General features: G+C 32.6%; 1 non-coding gene across 1 annotated transcript; it reads right to left on the bottom strand.

The window, feature by feature from the left end:
- Window positions 1-21,278: 21,278 nt before the first annotated feature.
- On the bottom strand, window positions 21,279-21,385 carry LOC117929416. Its single transcript, XR_004653762.1, has one exon. It is a non-coding gene; the product is annotated as a small nucleolar RNA R71 (small nucleolar RNA).
- Between the last annotated feature and the right edge of the window lie 452 nt (window positions 21,386-21,837).

The raw sequence follows: 21,837 nt of genomic DNA, 5'->3' as shown, positions 1-21,837 counted from the left end.
ATTAGTAGAGGTATCATAATTTTTAGTGGAGTTAATAACATACAAACAATTCTTAATCTAGTAGAGGATATAAAGAAAATTGTTTTTGTAAGATAAAAGTTAAAATTATAGTCTAGATAAATACCAGTGAAAGATCTTTGTAACATGAATTATGGTCTTTAATGTTGTTAACTTCCTTCTTCAAAGAAACTACTAGAGTTTGTTATTACTCCACCCTCTAGATTCTAAGTGTAAGTGGACACCAAGAAAAACTTGATCGAGAGAAAATAAAAGGAGAGATGGAGAAGCTCAAATCTTCTAGAGAAAAAAAGATTGTTGGACTCACCAATGAGTCTTATAGGCAACCTTATTGGTGAAAAATAAGGATTCTAAACTGAATGGATAATTATCTCCATTATGTTTTTAACCAATTTAATTCAAAAAAAAAAAATTGAATTTCATGGACTATTATCTACTTATTCATCCTCCTTTCTTTTAACCCACATATGGACAACAAGTTTAAAAAGAAAATTTAAATTCTAACATCTCTCGTTCTCTACATTGGATTCTCTTTTCTCTTAATCTTGCATCAAGTCCTTTCTTCATATAGAAAATGGAGCATGTGACATGACAAGAACCTGTAAATTAGGAGTGTTTATGCTAAGTGTCCATCCCACTAGCACAACACATCACTCAAAATGAAATATCTTGTTTATATACTAGACTTGTGGGAGTGCTTATGCTAAGTGTCCATCTCACTGTCACAACACATCACTCAAAATAAAATATCTCGTTTATACCTCAGAGTTGTCAATCACACCAATTCAAGCACCTTTAAAAACCCCTTAGTGAGTCATATCTAAATTAAAAATGCTTAACCCCAACTTATATTACATATTTGTACTCATAATTCTATCGAACACAAAGTTAATGTAACTGTTTAGACTACGAGCTATAGATGGTGGTGTGTTACTAACAATCTTTCCTAACCACTCATGCCAATTCGTTTAGGTTTGACCACTTTCCTAACATATTCCTTAGGTCGTATCAATCATGATCCTTGGGTTACATGTTAATGTAGCAACATCTTGCCCTTACTTCATGACATAGTCCTAGGTTCAAGGGTATAAAGTAGGCTTCATAGTAGTTTATAAGGGTTCACATAGTATCAGAGTAAGAATCCATCCAATCACTTCCTCTAATAGTCATAGATAGCACATACAATATGATATGTCTCATCTTAGCTTAGCTAAGGCGACGTTCCAAATATATAGTTTATTTTGCTCACTTTCTTAATGCTAAAATAAATATTGTCTCATCCTGCTCGCCATCTAAGCACCAAGATGATTATCCATGTGAATGGACTGATAAAATGCATAAGATAAAAATAATGTATGTTGTTGGTAGTAGTCAAACTAAACTAAAAAAATCCACATCTATTAGGAATAAATGCATAAGATACCCATAAAATGTTACTATAAGAGGTTTCCAAAAATAAAAAAACACATCAAAGTCTACAAAGTCCCAAACTCCTCATATAAGTCTGAAAGACATCTCTAGTAGTGGTTTTAGTAAGCGGATCAACCATTATTCTATTGGTTGAGATATGTTTCAAGGCTACCTCCTTTCCTGCAATAATGTCTCGAGTGTAGTGAAAACGGATATCTATGTGTTTGGTTCTACCATGGTATTTAGGATCCTTATTAGAGTAGCCATGCTATCACTTAAAATAGTGATGGGTTATTCGGTTAGAGTCGTGAATTTCAGGCATTGGAATAATCTCCTTAACCAGACAAACTCCAATACGACCATTGAACAAGCCACATACTCTGACTTAATAATGGATAGAGTAATGCAAGATTGCTTCTTACTACACTAAGTAACAACTACACCATTAAGTAAGAAAGCATATCCTGTGGTGGATTTGCACTCATCTCTATTACTAGCCCAATCTGCATCACAATATCTTTTTAATCTCTAGTCCCTTAGAGGTAATGAAAAATTGTGTTAACTACTTGTCAATGAACAAGGCTTGCATTACTTTGGTAATGATTAACCAATCCAACTATGTTGAGCATATGCTAAGTCGAGTACCCAACATAACATACATTAAACTTTCAATTGCATTCACATAAGGAACTGTTTGTATGGAAACCCAAATCATTTAATTCCTTATACTCAAATTAGGTTAAGTGAATGCAAAAAATTTTTGAGCCTCTAAGCCCTAAGTAATAGAAGCAAAGCTATCATTTTTAACAAAATGGTTCTAGATTAAAGAGCAATAGAATACAATACCTTGGTTTGGATGTTCCCATATCAAATCCACGCAGTGAAGTTGAAACCTAAAGTATTTGAAGGTCTCATACACCCAAGATCTTCTGCCCGATAGCTCTAACTTTAATCTTAGTACTCCAAATATAAGTCTTTAAAAGGGATGAGGCTATGATTATTTTCTTTCTGGATGGTGGAAGATGACTAACTAGAACCCCTAACCTCTAATAGGGTATTTATAGGGTTCTTTAATTGGTTTAAGCATCTTGAGCCTACCAAGGGCTTAAGTCACTTCATTTAGCCCAAAATGAGTCATAATTGATTAATTAACCTCATAAAGTCATCTAATTAATCAATGAGACCAATCCGAAGACCTTGTTCACTAACCCCTATGTAACCTTGTGTAATTACCAAAATGGCTTTATGCACAAAAATAACCTAGAGCCAATCCAACCCTCATAGACCATGCCATCAAGGTATAGGAGCTCAAGTGGAGGCTATTGGGACCCATAGGAGTATTGGCTCCCTCAAAATCCAATTATGAAATTGATTCAATATCCCATTATAGAGAATCAACTACACTCTAATACCTTACATAAATAACAATGAGATGAAGTTTGGGTCTATAACCTACTATCTTTGCATGTAAACTTCTCATAAATTAGTGTTCATAATCTAACAAGATAGTGTTATCACCTATCAAGATTATCTCTCCAATCCTTGAGTTAAAATTCCTCTTTATTATGTGATAAATTGACATACTCTAGCTCTAAGGAACATATGTCAAATTTCCATAAAAGAAAATGCTATGGCTATAGTCTTTTAGATCATATGTCCTTTCGATCACCCAATGGGACACACACTCTCAAACCCATGAGATCATGGTGCCTTTATTGAGAATACCTATTGCCACCGGCCTCCATCAATAATGATCCAATCCATAGGGATATGTGACCACAATAGTGTCTCACCTATAAGTCAAAGTCTCTTGTTGATTTTATCACATGCTCAATACCTTCCCAAGGTTAAAAGTCCATGTAGTATAGTAGCTTGGTTAATCGTGACAATTAATAGTCTTATGTCATGATTCAACATAGATCTTGTCTAGTGTGTATCATAAACACTAGTGCGTTGACCATAGAAAAATTATTTTGATGACCAAGACAAGTCATCCCTCCAATTAGGAGGTAGTACACTATATTCTCAAATGAAATGCCTAAATCCATGAACTGACTATGGACAACTCATCACTCTACAAGGAACCCATAACTTAGATCTTCTATGTAACTTCTAATAAACCCAAAACATGTACAATGAAAGTAATGTGGGCATATGTATGCTTAGATAACTTATTAATGCATATGAGATAAAGGGAAACCAAGAAAAATGAATAAATAAATTTATAAATGAATCTCAGTTTGTTACATCATATCATGCTTTCTAGGGCTCAAACCTAACAAACTTCTACTAGCCTTAAAACATTTTGGGAACACATTTGACATCTTTGCCACTGATTTTTATTTGTATCTCACTACTCCTTTCACATTCTTTTTTTTTCCTTTGTATACCCATCTTACTCTAATTGTCTTTTTCTCTTTTGAAAGGGGATTTAGTTCTCATATGTTATTTTTCCTTATTGCTTTTATTTCCCCATCCATTGCATTTTTTTTGTCTTTGTTCTTAAATTGCTTCTTCAAAACTTATTGGTTCACAATTTCCAAAAAAAAAAAAAAAAGAGAGTTAGGTCATTTTGATATTTTGTTACCTCACAAATCTCTTGTAAACTTTTAAAACCTAATGTCTTTTCAGTTGAGTTTTGCAATGAGGATGATGTTGAAACTTCTTGAGTTAAAGGAGGTGGTGTTGAAAGTAGAGTAGCAATTTCTTGTAAACTTTCTCTTGTTTGTTCTTTTTCTTCATATAGAGAAGTATCATAGTCACCTTCTTGAGCACTCTAATCCCTATGATTCTTCTTCATTCAACTTGACATCTTTACTAATAATAATCTTACTATTGTTTGGATTTTATAATTTATAACCTTGGAGCTTGAGTCATAACAATGAAGATATATTTTTTGTTCTTGTCATCTAACTTTGATCGTGATTGATTCAACACATAGCATATGCAATGCTTCCAAATACTCTCAAATGTGAAATACCTAGCTTTCATTTATTCAAAATTTGTTTGGTGCTTTATTTCATACACTTTTATTAGGAGAACAATTTAACAAATAAACTGCAAAATCAATTGCTTTGACCCAAAATTCTTTAGGCATCTTCTTACTCTTCAATATACTTCAAGCCATGTAAAAAAAACATAATTCTATTTTTCATTCCAATTACACCATTTTGCCGTGGAAAATATGAAACCATTAAATAAAGGATGACGAATCCTATAATTTTCACAATATTCTCCAAATTCTTTTGATGTGAATTCACCTTTATTAGGACATTGAGTCTTGTTTATATGTTGGCAATTTTGTTCCAATTTATGTTTGGCCATATAAGTCTTTTTAGATAGTGACTTTCTCTCCATTGAAGATCAAGGGTTGTTGTTCATCTAACTGAGAACTCACAGGTACGTCTAAAAGGGTTTGACTTGTAGCATATAAGGCTCATTTGAGGTATAAAAGGTTCAGTATCAATTTTTAAGCTTAAAATATTTTTTAAATGATTTTTCAAAAAGCAGGGGTCACTTAAGCAGTAGAAACCGCTCAAGCAATCTAAGTCCGCTCAAATCATCATGACAATCCTGCCAAGTTTAAGAACATATTTTGAATGAATTTCACCCAAACTCAAATTTGGAAACTTAAGATGATGGGACTCTTTGGCTTTGCTTATATATACCACTCTTGTAACCCTTCGAGGATTAGAGATTCATGCTCAGAGATCGAAGATTAGAAAAATCATAGAGATCTTGGAGATTGCTAAGAGACCTCTAATTCTTTAGAGGGACTCATTGTGAGAAAAGCCTTATTGCCACACCATTCCCGTTGTCTCATTCAATGATTTGATTATTTGAATTGTTGGTTGAAGACCATAATCCCTTCGGAGGGATTGAAGGATTTATTAGGGAGCAACAGGTTGTTGCTACATCGCAAACATGGATTAAGCTGTAAGCACTAGAGAGTAAGTCTTTAGGATAAAACGACTACGTAAATCTATGTGACTTGATTTTGAATAGCGGATTTCAATTAATAGGTCTTAGACCTTGTGTTTGTTTTATCTCCATAGTTTATGGGGGTTTTCCATGTAAAAATCTTGTGCCTCATTGCATATCAATTTGATATTACATTTGAATTGCCTAGAATAAGTTAATTTGTTTTAAGCTACTATCTTGTAGGGCTATTCTAAAAGGTTTATGTTTATTATTTCATATATTTTGGTTGAAGGTGTTGAATATATTAGATTGATTAATTAATTAGTTATTGAGTTTGTTGAATTGGTTATCTTGTGGTGATTATACCTATAATCAATTATTGATTTGTTGGGATCATTGTTGAGTTTGTTAGGCTAGTCATTCTAGTAGTGTTATCCTTAACATATTTCAACGTATATAGTTAATCTTTGGATATCAATTAACAATAAAAATAAGATTTTTAATTAGGGTGAAAACCTATTTGAATATCCAAGTTATCCCTATAACATCCTGGGATAAGAAAAGTTTATTATAATTAACAAATATTGTTTTACAATTTTAAAATCACCCCATTCACTCCCATTCTAGGTGTTTTCGATTGGACTTTCAGTTATTATTCAAGTGGTATTTATGCAATACCCATTTTTCAATTGGTTTTAGAGTGGGATAAAAAACTAATTCATTATGCTATTGATTAAAAATCCAATTTTTATTGGTTATATTATTTAAAAATCAAATTTTTATTAGTCATATAGGATAAAAATCAAAATTTTATTGATCTTGTAAGGCTAATATGGAACAATGTAAAAGTGGTGCTCCTTTGAATAGTCCACCCTATTTGCATGGGAATAATTATTCCCATTGGAAAACATGAATGATGTTTTTCCTTTAAATGCAAGGCGAAAAGGTATGGAATTCAATTGAATATGGTTGGGGACAACCATTGATCTTTGATAAGATTGACATGAGAACTAAACCTAAACATGAATGGATAAAGCTGATAATGAAGGTAGTGAAGCTAATGCTAGTTAGGGCATTATTTAATATTTTTAATGGAGTTTGTCCATATGAGTTTCACAAGATAGAAAATTGCAAATGTGCAAAGGAAGCATGAGATATTCTTCAAGTCACTCATGAAAGTACGTCCTCTGTAAAGATTTTTAAATTACAAATGCTTACTTCTAAGTAAAAATTTTCTTCCTTTTATTATGAATTGAGTGGTATTGTAAATTCCTCATTTAACATTGGAGAAACTATTTCGGATTCTAAGATAGTTAGAAAAATATTGAGATGTCTTTTAGAGAGATTTAGACCCAAAGTAACTACCATAGAGGAGAGCAAGGACATTGATTCCATGAGAGTTGATGAACTTGTAGGCTCTATTTAAACATATGAAATGACCCTACCTAATTCCCTTAAGCCTAAAGACTCTGCCTTTAAGGCCTCTGAGAATGAGGAAAAAGATACTGAAATGCCATATGATGTAACTTATGATGAATTAGCATATAAGGTTAAAAGGATAAAATGATATTAAAATGATTTTTCAAAAAGTAGGGACCGCTTAAGCAATTAATCCTACTATGATAGTTCTACCGAGTGTAGAAACATACTTTGAATGAATTTCACTCAAACTCTAATTTGGAAACTTAAGATACCAGGAATCTTTGGCTTTTGCTTATATATACTTCTCTTGTAACCCTTTGAGGATTAGAGATTTGGGCTAAGAGATCAAAGATTAAAAGGATCATAGAGATCTTGGAGATTGTTGAGAAACCTTTTATTCTTTAGAGGGACTCCTTGTGGGAAAAGCCTTATTGCCACATCATTCCCATTCTCTCATTGAAGGATTTGATTCTTTGAATTGTTAGTTGAAGACCATAACCCCTTCAGAGAGATCGAAGGATCTACTAGGGAGTAACAAGTAGTTGTTGCGTCGCGGGCGTGGATCAAGTTGTAGGTACTGGAGAGTAAGTCTTTAAGATAAAGCAGCTAGGTAAATCTGTGTGACTTGATTTCGAATAGTGTATTTCGATTGATAGGTCTTAGACCTCATGGTTTTTTTTTATCTCCACAGTTTGTGGGGGCTTTCCATGTAAAAAATCTTGTCCCTCATTGCATATCTATTTGATATTACATTTGAATTACCTAGAATAGATTAATTTTGTTTTAACCTAATATCTTGTAGGGATATTCTAAAAGGTTTATATTTATTCTTGCATATATTCTGATTGAAGATATTGAATTTATTGGATTGATTGGTTAATTGGTTATTGAGTTTGTTGAATTGGTTATCTTGTGTTGATTATACCTATAACCAATTATTGATTCGTTGGGATTATTATTGTGTTTGTTAGGTTGGTCATTCTAGTAGTGATTATTATTATCCCTAACATATTTCAACATATATTGTTAATATTTGGATATCATTTAACAACAAAAATTAGATTTTCAATAAGGATGAAAACCTATTTGAATATCCAGGTTATCCCTATAATATCTTTATGGACCTGCATTTTTCATGTGCGTCCTCACTCGATCGGTGAGACTCTCTTTTATTTTTCGTGAAAAATTATTATTTTTGGAAAAAATCGGAGTCACTACTTATTTTATTTATTTTTAAAAGGGAAAATAAAACAAGAAAGAAAACCCTAAATAAGTGACTCCATAGTTTTGGAAAAGCATGTCTTTGAAAACCCGAGTCTAGGTTCAAGGATCAGGTTACCTATTAGGAAGGTACCTCTAAGAGGTAGCACTCCTCTAAGCCCTAAAGAGGTCTCTACTGACTAAATAGAGGGGAATGTGGCAATTAATTGGTTGACTAAGGGTACCTAGGTAGGCTAGGTGATTTCAAAAAATAACATGCCTAACAAGAAAACCAATCACAATCATGAAGAAGATTTAGGGTGCGTACCTGGACTGCTTCTCAAGTGTTATCACAAGACATCAAAGTTAGTTCAAATAGTACACCATTCAACATGCGTTTTATTTAGAAATAATCGAACAATGAAACATATATAAAGATACCCAAGCATTATCAAATATAGGTGTAGTTCACAATGACAAGCATATTTACAGAATTTAGAAGGTGGGTGATAGAGGGCGTACCTAGATAACATAGATAACTCGTAACATGCTTCTGCGAGACATAAGAGGTTAAATAATAAATAATAAAATAAAGAAATCCTAGCATGCTTGTTATTTAATTAGCATAGAAAAAATGATCAAAGTGTAGGAAATCCTCAATTATCACTTATATCGGGTATATAATTCCTAAAAAAATAGATAAACATGATTTCAATAAGTAGCAAATGTGGTAGCAAAAGTAAGTTTTAAAAAGATTTTCTTATGTAGGGTTTCACCAATTCCCCAATTGATATACACTAATCTAGCCTTGAATTATCCCATTTATTTAGGATCACAAGCTTGGATTTGTGTTCTACTTAAAACCAGAATTTTTATTGAAAACTAGGGCATATGCGAACCGATGAAAACATGGTTGCATATTATTTAAGAAAACGAGATTTTAATTCTAAGGACTCTAAATGAATTATTTTTAAAATATAAATTTTAAAAGGGTCTTTTGAGAAAAGTATTTTATTTTAAAATAAAAGAAATTAATTTGAAAAAAAAAACAACAAAATGTATGAGACAAGATACCAGGCAAAATAAAAGAAAACAAAATTGTCAAGTAAATTTTTTTTACAACTGAGCAAACTAAAGTTGTGAGACGAGGACCAATCATCATTATTTTCCGATGACCTCTAAAAATTAAATTAAAGATAGAATCATTATAGCAACTAATCAGAGATTTTTAGATCAAGCAAACTAACATTTTAACAAATCTAACTTTCAATTTATCATCAAGAGTTACAATCTAGCACTAAGAGCTATGGGAAACAAGTTTCTAAAAAAAAAAAAAAAGTTTCTATCTTTTAAACTATCATTAAGAATCATAAAATAACTTCAAAAAAGTTTTGACTTTTAATCTATCATAAAAAATTACAAACTAATATTTCAAAAAATCTAACTCTCAATTTATCACCAAGGATTACTGACTAATTTTTGAGAAACATATCAATTAAAAGTAACAATTATCATAGACCACCAAAATAATAAACCATTCAAACTAAGATCAAATAAGCTAATGAGATACTCACCCAGAATTAATGACTCATTTTCAAGAAATGAATCAATTAAGAGTAACAATCAAGGATTAATACGTGATTAATTAAACCCACAAACACATATAGACTAATTAAACTGTTCATATCAAATCAAGGTAAACAATAATTTTCAATCATAAAAATAATTTTATTAATGAACTAAAATTATAGAAAATACCTAAACTAAATAGATGAGTGAAGCTAAATCAGAGTAAACTAAAGACAGACACCTTCAAATATAGAATTGATTTTATTAATAACTTAAAATTATAAAAACACCTAAAATAATTAAAATGAATCAAATTAAATGAAAGCAAACTAAAAACAAAATATGAATTCATGGAATCAACTTTCTAAATAAATTTACATTATTAAAATGAAATCTAAGATCAAAATGAATTAAACACTAATTAAGGCAAATCTAAAAAATCAAATATTTAACGCATAAGATCAATTGTTTTAACAAACTATAATTTTACTTAAACCTAAAATTAAATTGAAAACTATACAAAACAAATTTTAAAACTAAATTTCTAACCCATAAAATCTATTTCATTAACAAATGGATAAATGGATAACACATAAACAAATAGGTATGATTAAAATGAAATATAAACTCATGAAATCAATTTTTTTCTTTGTTTTTAAATAAACTTACATTACTAAAATAAAATCTAAACTTAAAAATTTTTTTGAACACTAATTAAGGCAAATCTAAAAATCAAATATTTAACACAGATCTATTATTTTAACGAACTAAAGTTTCCCTTAAACCTAAAATTAAATTGAAAACCATCCAAAACAAATTTTAAAACTATGTCTCTAACCTATAAGATAAATCTTGTCAATAAATGGATAAATACATAGCATATAAATAAATATATCTCAAATTTAACAATGACTTATTAAGGCATAACAGTAAATTCATAAAGAACCTTTATCATATTGTATTGACTAAATAAAGATATAAGGAAAGAATAGCTTACCCAACCGGATTGGTGTGCGGGCAGTAGGCTTCCCAAAATGGCAGCTGTGTTTGGTGCTGAAGGCACTTCCTATGATAACATTTTTACCTTAAGTTGCCTTATTAACTCCTTTAACAACGTGTTTTTCACAAAAGAGTCATATGCTATCCTTGAGTGAATCATTTGATATATTTTTTATAGTCATTAGGTGAATCCTTGGATAATTTTTTTTTAGCTTTCATTTTCTTCATTCTCGTCCTAAGATTGGCCTCCTGATTTTTATTTATTTTTTATCTTTCTCTTCTAGGATGTGGTGACTTGTATATGAGTTTTGAACAAAAACAACTTATTAAAAAAAAATCACAAATTAGATTTCCTAACAAAATAATTTTAATCTAGTGCTTTCCAATTATATGAGTACCAACTTGGCCTTAGATTTGTTTTTCTTTTATGTGACAAAATAGTATTTGATAACTATAGTTTTGGGTTTTTATTAGAATGAATAAAACCATAGGCTCCAACTGTAATTTTAAATTTAAGTTTATAATTGCTAGTAATGGGTCCTTCAACATGTAGGCCCTGATTCATGCCTAATTGGTGTCTCAGCTGATTCGTGTCCAGCTGGTGCTCCTTGATTGAGGGAGTAATCAACAAAATTTATAACCTATTACACCATATACTAGGTGTAGCAAAGACAAAGCTACTATAGCATAGTGGCTCTAGGATCGTTCACTGGGATGGGTTTCACTTCACAAATGATATTAATTCAAAGTTGAATTGGTGCCTTTTCATTTCAAGGTTAGCTTTAAAGGAAAACATAAAGATGTTTGAATGAAAAGAAAGGTTTTAAACTAACCAAAAATAGTAACTGATTTTACTTACAAAGAAAAGTGTTTCTTGGAGTTTCAGATCACTAGGCTCAGATTCCTCATACAAAAAGGAGTTCCGGTCACTTGTTTCTTTTCCTCACATTAAAGAATTAACATATAGTTTCCTTCTCCAACCGGTGTTGTACAGATGCTTCCCATTAATGGGTTCAAACACTAAATCCCTCTCACTGATGCAACTTGCAATGGCTCATACCTCTCACCTAGCACTTGCCATTCAAGGTGATCTTTAACCTTGGATTACCCGTCAAAAGCTCGCAAGAGATAACTAATGGATGTCTCCTTGGAGTCCAAAAGCTTACCAAGTGTTGGCTATTCTAGAAAATCCTACCTTCAAGTCACCTCCCAGAGGCTCGCAAGGGGTAAACTAGTGAATCTCCATGGACGGAGATCACTTGCCTTACCAAGTGCTGGCCCAGGTGATTTAAAGACGTTTTAAGTTAACTAAAAAGATAAAAACCATTAACGGGGTCACACTTTCTCTCATTAAAAACTAAAACAACAAAACTTCCAATTTATGCATGTGGAAACTTACCCGGCTTTCTTCACTCCAAGAGACGAAGAGCCTAGCCTTTCATCCTCTGGGGAAAAATCCTCAGAGTTTGATTGGCTAGAAAGAAAAACTAATGAGAAAACAAGAATATAAAGAGGAAACAGAGCAAGTGCTCTGTATTTTACTTCCTTGCAAATTTGTACAAAGGATCCGTCGTCCCCTTTTTCTCCGAGAATCCCCCTGAGAGTTTATATAGGAAGGTAATTTACCCTTCCTTGGATACTTCCTAGCTAAGGAATTACATGAGTGGCTGAATACAAGGAGAAAATGGAAATTTAGACACAAAAATATCAGAAGAAAAGATCTAAAAGAGTCGGTGCACAACTATCGGGAAGCTTCAAGACCGTTGCACTGTGCAAAATGAGGTCTGCGAGATTTCGCAGATGTACAAAAAGGGCTTACGAAATTACTTCGCAGCAACCGGTTAATTTCGCACCGCTGGGAAGTGGTCTTTCATCTTGCGGAGTTTGGCTTCCATCACGTCATGAAACTTCAGGAGGAATTCCACAGCACTATGCAAAAAGGCTACGAAATCATTCCGCAACAAAAGGGTGATTTCGCAACACTTTGCAAAATCCTTCCTTCAGCTTGGAGTGATCAGCTTCCAACGGCTGTAACTCCTTCATTTCAACTCCGAATTGCACACGATTTGAAGCGTTGGATTCTTGACTTCCTGAGCTTGGAAATGGTATATAGCATGTAGAAAATGGACTTCAGGAAGTGCTCCAAAAGTGTGAAGGAAGACTGCAGCTGCTGTCCTCTGTTTTCTTCACTCTGTTTTTCCTCTCTCCTTGCTTCTCTCCTTGCATTCCGGATTTGCTTATGGCAAAGGACTTCAAAGCTTTGGTTCTTCATGTTTCTGAGCTTTCCATTGCTTTGCCATGGATTCCAAATAACTCTCCTCAATCTCGGATTGCTTTGGTGATAAAAAAGCTATCAAAACACCAAAACTTAACACAATTTGATTAGAATTGATTGCAAGGGTCCTTAACATGCCAATTGAGTTAAAAGGTAATAACTACTACTCAAAAGTGTTTAAAAGAGTTAATTACAAGCTATGAAATAACACTTTTTGAGTAGTAATCAGGCCCACCATTAACAAATTTTTTTTTTTTTTTAAAAAATTGAATTGCTTGGTGAGCATGCATGCTCTTGCCTATAAATAAATAGGAGATGCAAGGTTTTGTTATCAAGCCAGAGAAACAAATTCTCTAAATAAAATTTGAGAGATATAGTTATTTGGGTGTAGATGTAGGAAATAATTCCTAAAGAATGAGTACCAAAATAATGATGAAATATTTTTGGGATTTTAGGTTTTTTGTAGGAAAAATAAGAAGCTTTCATTGTCTTTCAAAGCTTTAAAGTTCTTATTGAAAAAGAAGTTGGTAGCTCGATTAAAATACTAAAAATTGATCATGGTAAAGAGTATAACTCATGGGAATTTGATGGATTTTGTTACAAGCATAGAATAAATAACGTAGTTGATTGCAACTTATACACCTTAACAAAATGGAGTTTGTGAGAGGAAAAATTGCACCATTATGGATGTGATGTAGGGCCTATTTTATGAGGAGTAGAATTTCAAAAAGTTTTTCGCCTGAAGTAGTAAATTGGAGTGATTATATTTTGAATAGAAGTACCATACTAGTTGTTCAAAATATAGCTCCTGAAGAAGCCTAAAGTAGGCGTAGACTAGTTGTTGATCACTTTCGAGTGTTGGATGCATTGCATATGACCATGTTCCTGATGAAAAAAGAATAAAGTTAGATGACAAAGGTGAAAAATGTATTTTTCTTGGTGTTAATAATTATTCAAAAGCTTATTAATTGTATAATCCTATTACCAAGAAAATTATCGTTAGTTGTTCCTATTTTTTACAAAAGAAAAAAAACATGGATAAGAAGATACAACATTGTTCCACAAATAATTCCAAATAGATTTTAATGGTGGAAATGAAGAGGAAATGCAACAAGCTCAACAATAATAAGTTCCAACAGTTCCAACTCTAGAGGATCCTCAAAATGAGGTCCTTACAACCCCTGAAATAACATCACTAACAATAGAGTATGGCGAACATGGTGATAGTATAATAGATTCACACCCTTAATGAGTTAGATGAAGACTAGTGTAGATATTGTGGGACCACATTTGCCACGTGCGTTCCCACTTGATTGGCAAGACTCATTTTTTATTTAAGGTATCGAAGTCACCACTCACTTTTATTTATTTTTTAAATGAAAAACAAAATTAGAATAAAACGTTTAAAAAATGAATCTTATTTTTTTGAAAAAGCTATCCCAAAAACTAAAGTCTAGGTCCGGGGATTAGGTTACCTATTAGGAAGGTACCTCTAAAGAGGTAGCACCCCTTTAAGTCCTAAAAAATTCTCTACTATTGAGTTGAGGAGATTATAGCAAATGACTAATCAATCAAGTGGATACTAGAATAGAACAAACATGGATGATATCATGGCAATAGATAGACATGCTTAATCGGTGAAAACAAATAGGACCAAAAGTGTACCTAGCCTTCAAATAAAGTGCTATCACAAAACATTAAAGTTAGATAACAAAAAAATAAAGCACACGACATACATTTTATTAAGGAAATTAAACAATCATCAAGGCAATCAAAGACGGTATCAAACATAGATATATGGTTCACTCAAAGCATTTCTTATGCAACCAAAAGAAAGTGAAAGATGGAGAGCATACCTAAATAGTATATTAAAATGCAAATACACTTGTAATACAAATAGAGAGGTTAGGACAAAAAAATGAGGACATTCACTTAGGAGAGTAAAACCTAACATGCATAATCATAATAAGATGTTTAAATGCAAGAATTATCAACAATGACCTAGTGAAATAGTGAACTAAAAAGCATTTTTGCCATACATCTAAAAAACCTAATGAACTAAAAAAACAAAAGTACTTTAATCAACTAAACGAAACAAATTAAAATTAAACAAATTTAGGAAAAGCATTTTACCACATAACTAAATAATCTTTAGTAAAAAAAAAAAAAAAAAACTCTTAACTCAAATCGATCAATCAAACTAAAGATTTTAAAAACTCTAACTTTTTCATTATCATAAAAAATTTAACTAAAACTAAAACTTTTAACGCTCTAACTTTCATTAACATTAAGAACTATCTACAAGTAAAAAAATTTATAATCTAACTCTTATTAACATTAAAGTAAATCTAAAACTAAAATTTCAAAACTCTAACTTTTTTGTTAACACTAAAGAAAAACTAAAACTAAAAATTTTAAAACTCTCAACTTTTATCTACATTAAAATGATATCTAAAATTAAAAAATAAACAAAACTATAGTTTTTAAAAATTTAATTTTCCACTATCATTCAAAATTCATCCAAAACAAAAGTTTAATAAAGCAATATTAATTTTCAAAACTAAAATTTGCAAATTCCAAATTTTCCCTTATCACCTAACATTAGCCAAAACTTTTTTTTTTTTTTTTTTAATATTAATTTTCCACTATCAATGAAAATTCATCCAAAACTAAAAAAAAATAAAATAAATTAAAAGCATTTAAAAGAACCCACTTTTCCACCTAGTAGAAAAACAAAACAAAAATATCAAAATTGTATCTTTTATTCAACTAATATATATATAATATATATAAACTAACTTTCATTCAAGTTAAAAAAAAAAACTAAAATTAAACAAAATGAAAATTAAATAAAGCAATAACCCACATTGACCACATGAAAACTCTCACAAGGCCCAAACTAAAAATGAATTGTAGTCAGGAACCCATGTCAGGATGTATTAATGAAAAAAAATCATTACGAAATATAGTAAACACCTTATTACTTGATATATATAATGTAATTCATACTTGAAATTAACTAACACCACCACTATACAACTACAATTATTGAAAAGTATAATAATGTAAAGTATAATATAACACAATATAATAATTAAAAGTATAATATAATACAACGACTATTATTAATTGAATTTGGAATGTCATGCAAGTTCTAATTTTTCCATTATCACCTAACATTACTCAAAGCTAAATTTAAAAAAAAAAATTAATTTTCCATTATCAACCAAAATTCATCCAAAACTAAAAAAAAAAAAAAAAAAAAAAAATTAAAGTATTTAAAAGAACCCACTTTTCCACCTAGTAAAAAAACAAAATAAAAATATTTAAACTGTATCTTTTATTCAACTAAAAAAAGCCAAAACTAAAATATCAAAACTAAATTATAAAAACTAACTTTCATTCAAATGATAAAAAAAACTAAAATTAAACTAAATGAAAATTAAATAAAGCAATAACCCACATTGAATGCATGAAAACTCTCATAAAGCTTGAACTAAAAATGAATTGTATTTAGGAACCCATGTTCGAATGTATTAATGAAAAAAAAAACCATTACGCAATATAGGAAACACCTTGTTACTTGATATATTATAATGCAATTCATACTTCAAATTAACTGACACCACCACTATATAACAACAATTATTGAAAAGTATAATAAGGAAAAGTATAATAGAACACAAGACAATAATTAAAAGTATAATATAATGCAACAACTATTATTAATTGACTTTGGAACGTCTCATAGTATGACATAATAATGAAAAGAATCCATACCTAAACTATTGGTGGGTTGTATGTAGATGGTGAAGGGAAAAACCCTGATCTCTTCTTTTCCCAAGCCTGGATCAAGTTAGGAACATGCATAACCATCCTAGGTTTTTTCTAAATCCTATGCACAGTAAAAAAAAAAAAAATTTTAAACTTTAAAGTGATTCAAAAAGTGCTAACGAAAACTATACCTCTGATTAGGATGTTCTCAAATCAAATCCATGTGGTGAAGATGAAGAACGAAATTGTAGAAGTCTTGTAAACCCGAAGTCTTTCGCTTGATGACTTGAACCTTGATCTTGACACACTACTGGTGGGGATGGAAGGAAAGTGAAGGCTATGACTCTCTTTCTTTCTCTCTTTAGAGATGGAAGATGACTCTCTAGAAAAACTATAGGAACCCTAACCCCTAAGGGGGTATTTATAGGGTTTCCTACTTAGCTTAAGTGACTCGAGCCCACTAAGGGCTTAGGTCACTTAATCTAGCCCAAAATGGGTCCTAATTGATTAATTAACCCAATATGTCCTAGACCTTGGTCACTTACCCCTATGCAACCTTTGTAATTATCAAAATGTCCTTATGCACAAAAGTGAACCTATAGACAAGCCAACTATCATAACCTATGCCAACAAGGTATATGAGCTCAAAATGGGGACTACTAGGACCCATAAGAATATTGACTCCCTTAAAATCCAATTCTAAATTTGATTCAACATCCCACTAAGAGAATCAACTAAACTATAGTATCTTATATAAATAACAACAATACACCAAGTGTTTGGGTCCGTGACCTACTACCCAGTCTCCCCATGAACTGGTGTTCGTAGTCTAACAAGGTGAAAGCTATTAGTCTTTCAAGACTACCGTTACCATCCTTGAGTTAGAGATCCTTCTATTGTGCATTTAACCGACATGTCATAGCTCTCAAAGAGCCTATGTCAAGTTCCACTTAAGTAACTACTATGACCATAGTTTCCATGAACACAATTCCTTAGGATCACCCAAGGAGACACACTGTCTTAATCCCATGAGATATCATGGTGCCTCTATTGAGAATACCTATTGCTATCGACTTTCATCAATAGTGACCCAATCCATAGGGAATATATGATCAACTAACAATCTCACCCATAAGTTAAAGTCATTACTAACTTTAGCACAAGTTCAATATTCTCTCAAGGTTGAGAGATAACACAATGAAACAACTTGGTGAGGTCATGATTACTAGATAGCTTTAAGTCATGACTCACTATAGGTCCTCAAATTTCTTCACAATTACAACATCTCCAAATTTCCAAACTAACCACTTTTTTTTCTCAAAATCCTAGCCTAAAACTGTTCATATTGTGTTCAAATTTTCTCATTTAAATATTTTTTTTTTACATGCTGGATCTATTCCCCCATAAAAAGAAAAGTGGATTCAACATTTCCTTTTCTTGCAAGTTGATCCTCACACTCCTCAAAACACTCTCCCACCTTCCCAAAAAATCGATTGAACATTTCCCAAAAACAAAGCCTTTTCCAAAATTCCCTCTCCATTTTTTCTGAAAACACTTCCCAAAGTCTTTGGTTCACCTTCCTCCCTTTATTATATGTTGTGTTGACTTTTTTTTTTTTTTTTTAATCTATTTGCCAATAGAACTGCCCATTCTTCTTCAATCAATGTACCTCTTTATAATTCCTTCCAAAACCCTATAAATAATTTACCTTTTTCCATCTCATCCTTCTTTTCTTCTCCAAACCCCACTTCACTATTTCAAAATTAATAGATTAAATTAATAGTAAAAAGACATGTTTTAGAAAATAAGTCAAATTATTAGATTAAACACACACACACACACACACACACACACACACACACCAATATATATGCAAAATTATAAAATTAAAAAAAGTATTGTACAAAATTATTTTATAAAGTAAAATTTTTTTACAAAATTATTAAATTAAGTAAAAATATTTTTCCAAATTACATAAATAAGTAAATAAAATAAAAAATAAATTAAAATAATAGGCAAAATAAATAAATAGATAATAATAAAAATGAAAGTCACACAAGTCATGCAAAAAAAGTGAACCATGCAAGTCATGCAACCATGCAACCATGCAAGCCATAAAAAGAATTGTATAAAAGGTTACCTACATGGGCTAGGTGAACCTAAATGGGCCTAGAGTGGCGCCTAATGAGCTAGACCTACCTAAATAGACCCGGATGCCCAATGGGCCTAAGTGAACCTAAGTGGGCCTGGGAGATTCAAAAAGTGCCTAAGCGACCTAGGGTGATCGAAAAAGTGCCTAAGTGACCTAGGGTGATTGAAAAAGTGTCCTAAAAGTGTTCCTAAATGAGTTGTCCTAAAAAGAAAAAAAAATTATAGGTCTAACTTGGGGCTACAAAGGGTCACAATGAGGGGCAGACAATTCCCTTAACCAAAGTCCCCAAGGTGGTTAAAAAAAGAGTAAGTTGTGATTACTACCCAAAAAGTGCTATTTTGCGCCTTTAATTCATTATGTTTTAAGCACTTTTGTGTAGTAGTTCTCCATTCTTATTCCAATTGGCATGTTAAGGACCTAGCAATGACCTCTAATCATATTTGTGGCTAGCTTTATTGTTTTGACAGCTTTTTGGATCATTAAGACAAGCCAAGTAACCAAGAGAAGCAAAGAGGAAAAACAGAGGAAAACAGACTGAAGAAAACAGAGGACAGCAGCTGCAGTCTTCCTTCGCACTTTTGGAGCACTTCCTGAAGTCCATTTCAAAGCTCAGGAAGTCAAGAATCCAACTCTTCAAACCGTGTACGATTTGGAGCTGAAATGAGCAAGATATGGCCTTTGGAAGACAACTGCTCCAAGCATGTGCGAATTTCGCACAACAGCCCAAGCTTGTGCGAAATTCGCACAACACCTTCCCCTTGTGCGAAATTCTCACAACACCTTCTCCTTGTGCGAAATTCGCACTAGCCCATGCGTCTTTGGTGCGAAATCTCCTCTGTTTTGCCGACTCCACATGAGATCTTTTCTTATGTATTTTTTATGTAAATTCCTTTCTTATCCCTGTAATTAGCCAATCACAGGCTTTGCTTTGTAAAGACTATAAGAGGGGTGGAAATCATCTCTCGAATATATATTATTTTTTACACTTAGTGAAATACAGGGCTCTCGTGTTTTTCTTTTCTCTCTACTATTTTCTTTTTCTTGGAAGCCAAACAACCTCTGAGGATGTTTTCCCAGAGGATGAGAGGCTAAACTTTTGGTTTCTTAGAGTGAAGGAAGCTAGGTGAAAAGTCCAGATGCTAAAGTGGAAAACTCTCGTGCATTAAACACAGGTAGTTGGAGTTCATAAATGGCTTTTAAATCTAAAGTTTTGCTTTAAATCCCTTAGAATCACTTTGAATGGCCAATACATGGTAAGCTTCAGGTCTCTGTGGATGCTTATTGCTAGATCCACATCAGTCCATTAGTTATCATGTACGAGCCATTGGAAAGTGGCTCAAGGTGAAGACCCACAGTGTTTAAAGCCATTAATGGAACTTGACTACCATTTCTATTGACTTTTTATGGATTAAATCTTCATTATTAAACCTATACCGGTTCGGGAAACAACCATCCTTTATGTTGTTGTCCCCAATACGAGATGAGAATCCGGAATTTCCACTTTCCATTCTGAACTTGATCCTAGCAACCCTTAGTTCCGAGAGACTTTCTTTCTTCCATTTTTATCTAGTTCTATTTTAGTTTAGTTTCAAACACCACTTTCAAAATAAATTTTATTTTCTTTTAAACTTTAAGTTTTTGACAAAGGAACTCATCAGACTCAGTTTCTAATCTTGAGTATATCACTGGTAGAATGAAAACCCATCCCAGAGTTCGACCCTAGAGCTGCTATACTATAGTAGCTTTGCTACGCTAGTATGAGGTCATAGGATTTATAAATGTTTTTTGATTAAAATACCCGACTGAGTACGAATCAAAATGGCGCTGCTGCCGGGGATGGTGCCACTTTACAGTGATATGACCTTTTAGAGGCTACTTGTGATTTCCATCACAAGTTTGGTGAATTCCTTTTTCACTAACTTCATTTTCTTTCTTTTAATTGTAGAATTCCTTTTGTTTTCTTTCTAACCTTAACTTTCTTCTAGTTTTCTTTTGTTTTTGTTGTCTTTGTTTTGTTTTCAGGTAAGTTGTAACTTGTGCATGCCCTATTGGATTCGAGACCAAGAGGGAAGATTAGTAAGGATTGAGAATCCTCAAGACACAGAGTTGGATATCTGTGTAAACATCATGGACCCTCCACCAGAGGATCAGAATTCTCAACACGGTCAAGGGGGTAATCCAAATGCATATCTATCCATGAGGGATAGAATGCACCCACCAAGGATGAGTGCACCCTCATGCATCGTACCTCCTCTTGAGCAGCTGATTATAAGGCCCCATATTGTGCCCCTCCTACCAAATTTCCATGGAATAGAGAGTGAGAATCCATATGCCCATATCAAGGAGTTTGAGGAGGTGTGCAATACTTTCAGAGAGGGAGGAGCTTCAATAGACTTGATGAGACTCAAGCTATTCCCTTTTACTTTGAAGGACAAGGCAAAAATATGGCTTAATTCTTTAAGGCCAAGGAGCATAAGGAATTGGGTTGATCTTCAGGCCGAATTTTTGAAGAAAATTTTCTCCACCCATAGGACCAATGGGTTGAAGAGACAAATCTCAAACTTTTCTGCCAAAGAAAATGAAAAGTTCTATGAATGTTGGGAAAGGTATATGGAGACCATCAATGCTTGTCCTCATCATGGCTTTGATACATGGCTCTTGGTGAGCTATTTTTATGATGGGATGTCTTCCTCCATGAAGCAAATTCTTGAAACCATGTGTGGGGGAGATTTTATGAGTAAGAATCCGGAAGAAGCCATGGACTTTTTAAGTTATGTGTCTGAGGTGTCAAGAGGATGGGATGAGCCTAACTCAAGAGAAAAAGGAAAGTTTCCCTCTCAACCAACCCAAAATCCAAAGAGTGGAATGTACATGTTAAGTGAGGACATGGACATGAAAGCTAAGGTGGCAACAATGGCAAGGAGGTTGGAAGAACTTGAGTTGAAAGAAATGCATGAAGTCCAAGCCATTTCCGAGACACAAGCCCATGTCATGCCATGCACCATTTGCCAATCATGTGATCATGTGGTAGATGAGTGCCCAACCATCCCAACTGTGAGGGAGATGTTAGGTGATCAAGCCAATGTTGTGGGGCAAT

The sequence above is a fragment of the Vitis riparia genome, chromosome 13 (assembly GCF_004353265.1).
Source record: "Vitis riparia cultivar Riparia Gloire de Montpellier isolate 1030 chromosome 13, EGFV_Vit.rip_1.0, whole genome shotgun sequence".
Classification (NCBI taxonomy): domain Eukaryota; kingdom Viridiplantae; phylum Streptophyta; class Magnoliopsida; order Vitales; family Vitaceae; genus Vitis; species Vitis riparia.
Note: the sequence above shows the minus strand (reverse complement) of the source record. Positions and strands in the feature narration are given on the sequence as shown.